This window comes from Octopus bimaculoides, chromosome 7, assembly GCF_046866305.1.
Source record: "Octopus bimaculoides isolate indiv1 chromosome 7, ASM4686630v1, whole genome shotgun sequence".
Taxonomy (NCBI): Eukaryota; Metazoa; Mollusca; class Cephalopoda; order Octopoda; family Octopodidae; genus Octopus; species Octopus bimaculoides.
In genome coordinates this window covers 5,871,494-5,880,663 of record NC_142934.1, presented here as the reverse complement: position 1 = coordinate 5,880,663, position 9,170 = coordinate 5,871,494, and positions in this window count along the sequence as shown.

Here is a 9,170-nt window from a genome sequence, read left to right as displayed (position 1 = left end):
GCAGTAGCAGCAGCAGCAGTAGCAGTAGCAGCAGCAGCAGCAGCAGCAGCAGTAGTTGTAGTAGTAGTAGTAGTAGTAGTAGTAGTAGTAGTAGTAGTAGCAGAGTAATGTTGTTATTGTATTTTTTATTGCACTGTGTCAATACTAGGGATAGAAATCACATTGGACAAGCACCGTAACAACTCGACCAGAAGCTCCTTTACTACTACTGTTACTACTACTACTACTACTACTACTACTACTACTACTACTACTACTACTACTACTACTACTGCTGATGCCGCTGCTGCTACTGCAGTAATATCCGTTTGTTTGTTTTTTTCTTTTAAGTTATAAGAAAATACATCCCACTTTGGCAATCAACACAGGAAATTGATTTTTTTTCTTTCTGCGAGAGCTTCCTATAAGTAGGATGATTTCGTGGGACTTCGTGGATTTCAATATTTAGAAACAAACAACAGACAAATGTTACTACGTGTTGTCGTTATAGTAACAAATATTCTGTTATAAAATACTTTGCGAGGCTAAATTCGTTTTGATAATTTCCCTTTTTACGTTTTTTTTTATCATTAATGTCTCTCTTTTCCGCGTTTTAGGTGGTAGTTTATGCATACACTTTATTTTCAAAATAACAGACATTATATGAATATTCTAAGAAGAGGATATAAAGCTGTTTTTACCTTATTTAATATTACTTCTCAAATTTCTTCCAAGAACTAAATTCTAATAATTATCGCAGTGATACAGTTTCCAAGTCAACAGAAAAAGTGATGTAGCGTGTAATTTTCTGTAGCAATTTATAGTTAATTAGGTTTAACGTCATTGAATAGAAAGCTTTTAAAATTGATTGAAAGTAATTTAAAAACACGGGGCATCGAATAAAAATAAAAATAATAATAATTAATACAACAGAAAATAGAGACTGAAAATAAACTTATAGAGAACAAAAACAATTCTTTTAATGTATTCTCGTTTTAAAATTTTCAAACAACCTTAAATGTATTCAGCTGTTTGAGGTTTTTATGTCGAAAGAGTCTAGATAATAATTTATAATCAATATAACAACATTAGTTCAGGTCGAAGCAAGTTTCGCCGATAATCTTAATATAATATATGGCTTGGTGAAATGTTGAAGCGGTTTTATTTAATTAAATTGAAGCCTCCAAAGTTTACATTATACTAAAAGTACCTACACTTAGCCCTCATTAAAATCGCGGCAACAAATATATATATATAATAAATAATAAATAATATAATATATATAACATAAACAATAAATAATATATATATATATATATATATATATATATATATACATGCAAATAATATGAAATACAAACAAGGAAAAATGAGTGAAATATGTAACCAAATGGAAAAATGGAAAACAGGACATGTTACACAAGATGTCGTCTGTCTATCTACTCCTCTATTTCAAAGATTCAACGACAATATAAGTCTTCAAAAACAGTTGCTCCCATAAATTCTAAAATAAAATTTAGGGCCATCTTCCTTTTCTTGCACAGACGTTCAAACGAACGGACATGATTTTTATCACTCTTCTATCTTTTCACTTAAAAAAAAAAAGTTTCTGTCAGCGTTTACTATTCTCGTCTCTTTCTGATCTGACGACCCTCCATAGTCGTTTTCCTTCGATTTCCTTGTATGTCTCCACTGTCATTTTCTTGCTCCAAACTTTGACCCTCCATAAGTCCTGAATTTTATTTTAGAATTTATGGGAGCAACTATCTTTGAAGACTCATATTTTTGTTCAATACTCGAAATGAGGAGTAGATAGACAGCCGACATCTAATGGAGGGTCCTTTCTCTGTGTTAACTTGTTCTTGTTTTCCATTTTCTTCTCGTTGTTTACGAATTTCACTCGTTTTACCCTCGTTTGTTTACGTATTTCATGCTATTTGCACCGTTCATGACGTGTGTGTGTGTGTGTGTGTGTGTGTGTGTGTGTGTGTGTGTGTGTGTGTGTGTGTGTGTGTGTGTGTGTGTGTGTGTGTGCATTGTATTATTTATTATTTAATTGAACGTGACGCATATCCATTTCCAAGTCAGTATCAGGCTGTTTCGTTGAGCGGGACAACGGGAACACTCGTCGTCGTAACCGACGGAGTGCCAGTTTAGTTTTAATGTTTGGTAACATCGCTTTCTAAAGAACAATGCAGAAAATATATGTTCATCGACCTGTTACCTCCTAATACTTGGTGGTCAGGAAACACATTTTCATATAAAGCTTGAAAATGTCTTTCATTATTTCACAGCATTTATTTCCATGGAAATTATTTATAACCATTTTCAAAGCTTCCTATATGCAATCTTTAATACCTTCAAAAATGTTATCAAATGTGTTGTCTTTGAGACGTTTTTGGATGCTAGGAATAAATGTCTTTGATATTCATTCAATTGCTAAATTTTCATTTTTTTTAAATGCAGAAGAGCCGCAGTATTTGAATCATGATTTTGCTTATTAGTCTTAGCTTAATACGCAACAGTGACAATATTATTTTAGGCTGAACAAGAGATTAAGATGGTTTTTAATTCTATGCTAAAGAAATATTTTTCTGGCTTTTCTTTTTAAATGTAATGTGAAGTTATAGCACGGCTCTCCATTTCATATAAAAATAACAATATAATAAACTTGCTGTTAAAAAACAAAACGGCCATAACTTTCAAATCGCAACACATTTGCCATTAATATCATAAATCTTTCATACATGTTGAATACTGCAGATGAATCCCTAGTAACAAATGATCAATTAAAGACGCAACCAAGCTAAGATTTATAAAGTCCATGGATAACATCCTTCCAGTTGGGTTGTAATATAAATTGACGGCTTCTATGAGGCCATTAATATCATTATTTCCAATAGTAACTTGTTTTTATACAGAAATTTAAAAGGCCGTTTTGACGTGTTCGAAAGAATTCATGATATTGTTACCAAGAAAGTTACATCGTTTCAGACTTGAAGCGAGAAATTCTAATTTTACTTCTGGCAAAAACGATCCCTCACAAGACCGTTGATTTCTTTCTGAGAAACTTCATGAGGCTATATAGATTCACTTCAAAATTTTGCTACTTGAGTTGCAAAAAGTTTGCTCCAGTTCCACACGGTTCCAGTGCGTGGCACCTTGTGCAAATGTCTTCTACTATAGCGTCGGGCTGATTAAAGCTTCGCTAGCGGATTTTGGTAGATGGAAACTTGAAGAAGCTGTTTGTATATATATATAAAAAACTTACTTGGAGACAGTGCGTAGCGTTCGATCATATAATAACATAAATAATATATAAATATATGCATATATCCATACATATATGTACAAACCTACTTCTTTCTGTCAGATCTAAGAACTATGATTATTTAGTAGTTGTTTTTGTAAACAAGCTTTCACGCGCTTTTACTGCGATAGTTTTGCTACGCAGCGTCGATTTTCCAGTTCTGTAAATAATAATAATAGTATTTTAAAAGCCCAAAGCTTATAAACGATCACTGCGAAAGAAGCAGGTTTGTGCGTTGGTGTAACAGTAGTATAAATTGGTCGCGGAAACAAAGTGGTGTGGTACGAGTCCCACGCGTACGGTAAAAACCTACTTTCTTCTGTCGAGGGCTTATATGACCCATCATTACACTATTTCCTTTAATCATTGCGCGGTGATCGCTTATAAGTTTTAAGCTTATAAAATACTATGATATATATATATATATATATATATATATATATATATATATATCAAAAAATCAAAATAAGCAACACGGATTTTAAAGATGATTGCAGTACGCACGTTTCATGCTACTCCATTTATCTAAGTAATGCGAGCATTACTTAAATAAATGGAGTAGCATGAAACGTGCGTACTGCAATCATCTTTAAAATCCGTGTTGCTTATTTTGATTTTTTGATCACCTCGTCTTTGGAATGGTTTTTGTATAATACCATACTATATTCTGGTGCCTAAACATAAGTACCATATTCCATTTTGAATCTAAATCTAAACCTTATATATATATATATATATATGGATCAAAACAGTTTGATTCAAATTCGATGGTACTCTTGTGTTTCAAGCTTGATGCTAGTCATTAAAATAGCTGATGATTTGCTTCACGCTTGAAACTGAAGAGTACCAAAGAGTTTGAATGAAACTGTTCTGATCCTTACATGTAACTCCCATAAATTGGTTGAGTTCCCTCCTTTCGTTTGTCCACTCAGTCGAATACATATGTGTGGTGGGGAGGGGGTTCCATACGATATGTAAGCAAAAAGTATTCGCTTCCCTCGGACATTTGTCCCTACTGTTAAACAACCTTAAATTGAACTGCGATAAAGACGGTGCCTAGATTTTTCATTGATCCCTTTTCTTGCTAGCAAATCATGGATGGTATGCTTCCCTAAATTCCTGGGTAATTTCACATTTTTGTAATTTAGGTATTAATTATATAAAAAATCATGAAAAGAATTTATGCGATTACGAAGCGTTTTACATACAGGATGCGAGGGACGCTTGAGGACACTTACGTATCATTATATTACACTCTTTAAACCTATTAATATTTATTTATTTCAGATCCCTCGTTGCAGATGAAATTCTAACACAGTAAATGAAAAGATATGCAGTCGTTGTTGCTATACTAGCAGAACGCTGCGAATTAGAAATTTCCAATCACTGAAGATAGATTTCTTCTGAGGAAGCTTATCGATAACATGTGCACAAATTTATATTAAATTACATTAGGTTTTTACAAGATTTGAGCCTGTCATTAAATTACCAAATATGTTCCCGAAATACCTCTTGCACTTTGTATGAAAGAAATCTGATAACCAATTGCAATATTCGACGACGAAAGAGGTGCTTCGACAATAGTTAAACTAATCACACAGCTTCAAATGAGAAGATATGCAATAACTTTTATGCAGGCCTACGTATCTTATTATGCATATTTAGATGGTGCAATAATTGTGCACTACATCGTGGTCAATACATTGTATTGAGATAACGCAATGCGAGTAATATACGATGTAATCAATACTTCCTACACTGTGATACATTTATTGAAAAAGTGAGAAGAGGCATAACTTTCAAACACCAGATTTTAAGCTAAGCTTGAATTATGAGCTTAATTTTCTAATCATCAAACGAGAATTAGTAAAACTCGACTGGTTTCGTTTACGATTCAAAAGAAAAAATGAATCTTATTAACCAATGTAATTATTGGGAGCGTGTTTTATTAAAAGAATTAATATCTTAATCACCTTGCTAAAATTCCATTTAAATAGCATCTGTTATCGAAAACCTTTCTATATAAAGCTTCACAATCCCTTTGAACAAAATAATAATGATACAATTAAGACTTTGTTTATAATAAACTAATATAATAAGTCGATGAAAACAATTAGGATAAAACATAAAACGAAAGCAACACGATATTAACACGACATCTAGTGATGACGTAAAGATGCCACAAGTTTAATTAAAAGTGAATCAACCTTTTGTAATTAACAGATGAAAATATTCTAAGAAATACTTTAAAATCCAACGCAGATATAACAAATATATTCCAAAAATGCTAAATTTCAGCGCAGTCCTTATTAGACTCCAGTATGACACCAAAATAGCAAAACATCTGACGTCTTGAAGAAAACCTAGCAACGCCAAATCAGTGCTTATTTTGGCGAGATACTTCCAAATTTTACCAGGTAATTAATTCCCATCGCCACAAAAAAGAAAAAAATAGAAATAGCAACATGTAAATATTGCTCCTTATAATGAATGATAAACCCAAAATTTAGCAAAATCCTTATCTCCAAAATCTTAGTCTTAATAAATAGTACATAGACAGCATTTTCTTTTATTCTTTTAATTGTTTCAGTCATTTGACTGCGGCCATGCTGGAGCACCGCTTTTCGTCGAGCAAATCGAACCCAGAACTTATTCTTTGTAAGCCTAGTACTTATTTTATTTTCCATTTTGCCGAACCGCTAAGTTACGGGGACGTAAACACACCAGCATCGGTTGTCAAGCGATGGTGAGGGACACACAAGTACAGACACACACACACACACACACACACACACACACACACGTATGTATATATATGCATATATATATATATATATATATATATATATATATATATATATATATATATATATATATACGACGGGATTCTTTCAGTTTCCATGTACCAAATCCACTCACAAGTCTTTGGTCGGCCCGAGGCTATAGTGGAAGACACTCGCTCAAGGTGCCACGCAGTGGGACTGAACCCAGAACCATGTCGTTAGTTAGCAAGTTACTTACCACACAGCCACTCCTGCGCCTATTATATATTATTATTTTAAAAATCGACAATCAGGAACAAAATGATAATTGTTGAACCAATAATAAATATTAAATCAATACGCCAATAATAAAAACTGAATTAATCAACATAAAAAAAATCTATGTAATTTCTTAGACAAACTACAAGTTTCATGTTTTATTTTTACAATAAGAACACCGCGCTGCGTTGAAGCGGCGAAGTCAGTTCTTAAAACACCCCACGGTTAGAAATTGTATAAATAAGGAAAACCGATCTGTATGTGTGATATCAATCTCATTTAGTACAAACTTTCTTACTAATCTCTTTTCAACCTTATCGTTGTAGCCAATAACAAAACTAAAGCTCTACTATCCGCCCTTATTCTTATCTTCAAATGCATAATAGAACATACTTTGTATCTGTATATTAAATAAATGCAATGCTAAAGAATAAAAGGAAAACACGCATCAGCTTGCAATTTGCTATCAGAATTCAACATCACTACAATCACGAACATGGATGCTTCAGTACAAATATTGAACGAAATAACTATAGCAGAATACAGACTTATAAACTATTATGTGAATAACAAACAATTACAACTCAAATTACACATCAGTAATAGCCTTTTTGAAAACAGAACTGAATGTGCATTACACAAAATTCCAACAATGAAATACGAAATAAGAAAAGTAAGCCATAGAACAAAAAAGAAAGATGTTTGCACCCAACATCAAGTGTAAAAGCAGTTAAAAACTCTACTGCGTATTTAACGATAGCTACAGCAATGGCTACAGCATGCCCTACATCAAGATTTTAGATTCAAATAAAATACGCTAAGCAAATATGCTTCTCGGATATTTCTTGGAAGTTAACGGACAAAATACATTCCGTGAATAAAAAAGGTGTAAACAGCACAACCTGGCCATGAATTTCAATCGTTCTATCATCAAAATTCCCTTTCCGTAGGGAGGTCTAAAACCGCAAATATCTCAGGAAATGTTACAAATATGTGTGTGTGTAAGAGTGTAATTGGGGTGGGGGACTACGGAACATTCCCCGGAGGGATTTCTATTACCATCAAATTTGTAAATTCTGGGAAGCGGAGGAAATCACAACAACCCCAATGCTTCACCCCCGCGTGAAGGGAAAAGTGTTTAAGCGATTATCAAAAATTGATATCGCGAAGAAGGACAATTGAATGTTGGATAAAATCATTCTTTAAGAAATGCGTAATTATTTGAATCTGTTGGTAATACAAGGAAATTTCATTCTTATTTTCTCGAGCGCACACTTTCCCCTCAGACTACGAGACTGTAACTACCACAATTATACATTATTTACATTTGACGGATATTTGTCCTCGTCTTGTTTGTTGTTAACACAACATTTCGGTTGATATAGCCTCCAGCCTTCATCAGGTGTCTTGGGGAAATTTCGAACCTGGGTTCTCATTCTTACTCTTTTACTCTTTTGCTACTCATATCTGCACTCAGTCTGCTAAAGAGGTTGTTGTATCCTAGCATATGTGCTGCTTCTTTTAGTTTTCGTATTTTCCAGTGGTTTTCTTTGTCTATTCTTTCAACTTCATCCCACAGGAGGAGGTGGTCTCCATTTTTTCTGTATTACCGGAATTATGCTCAGTAAAATTTATTGACTAAACATCCCTAATAATTTGGTTTTGTGCACATTCAAAAGGAATCAACTTAATATAATTTCCCGTCTTATTCGTGAATGCAGAATCCATTAATTGTTTTCGTAATAACTTTAGAATTCAAATTTCATCGAAATATCATATCACTAGAGAACGCCAGATCACAGAATTAACATATCATAAATATCTAATTCTTAATATTAATATCCCATCGATTTCTAACCCAAATCACAGAATAATTATAAGACTATTAACAAAAAAATTGCATAATTAAATTTACATTTGCATAATACAAATTCACAAATATATCAAATCGCAATTATAACAGATTCACACAACCATGCAATTTTCAAAGGATCATTTTACCCAGCATTCAATTGCGAGTCTCTTCGTGGCGTTAACTTTTAACAATGATACGTTATATCTCTCTACACTTCCTCTTTCTCTCTATCTCTCTCTTCACAATACTCTTCAGTTTCCAATATTCACCTTCTTCGTTTCTTTCCGTTTCAGGTATTACTTAACTGTAAATTGTTGTTGTAGTTGATATTACTGTTTGAAGTGTCGATTCTTTTGCTGTTGTTAACAATGTTGTTGTTTTCTTTTTGTTTTTTTCGATTTAAATCGATTAACTTTTTCTTTTATTTTTTAACTGAAATGTTTCTATCAGAAAATCGCATGAAATTCAATTTAATATTATAACTTCAAGAGTTTTTCTCTTATTTTTAGTCACCAGTTTTGTTTTTTTTATGTTTTTGTATTTGATTTTTCACCGAAATATATTTTAGATGTTATCAGTTATAGTTGTATATTTTCATGATAGATGGCGCTTCATAAAATATTTTCTCAGAATTAATCGAAAAGTGATGTCTCCACTTCAATAAAAGTATCTAAATTACCTTTTCTTGACATACACACAGATACATATACACAAACACACACAGTCACCCATATATGCGTGTGTGTATGTGTATGTGTGTGCGTATGTATGTGTATATGTGTGGGTGTGCATATTAATGTGTTCACATATATATATATAGATATGTATATTTAGATATGAATATCTGCATATATGTACGTACGTACGTGTATATATAAACATGTGTGTATATATATATATATATATATATATATATATATATATATATATATATATATATATATATTCTTTTATTCTTTTACTTGCTTCAATCATCGTGATGGGG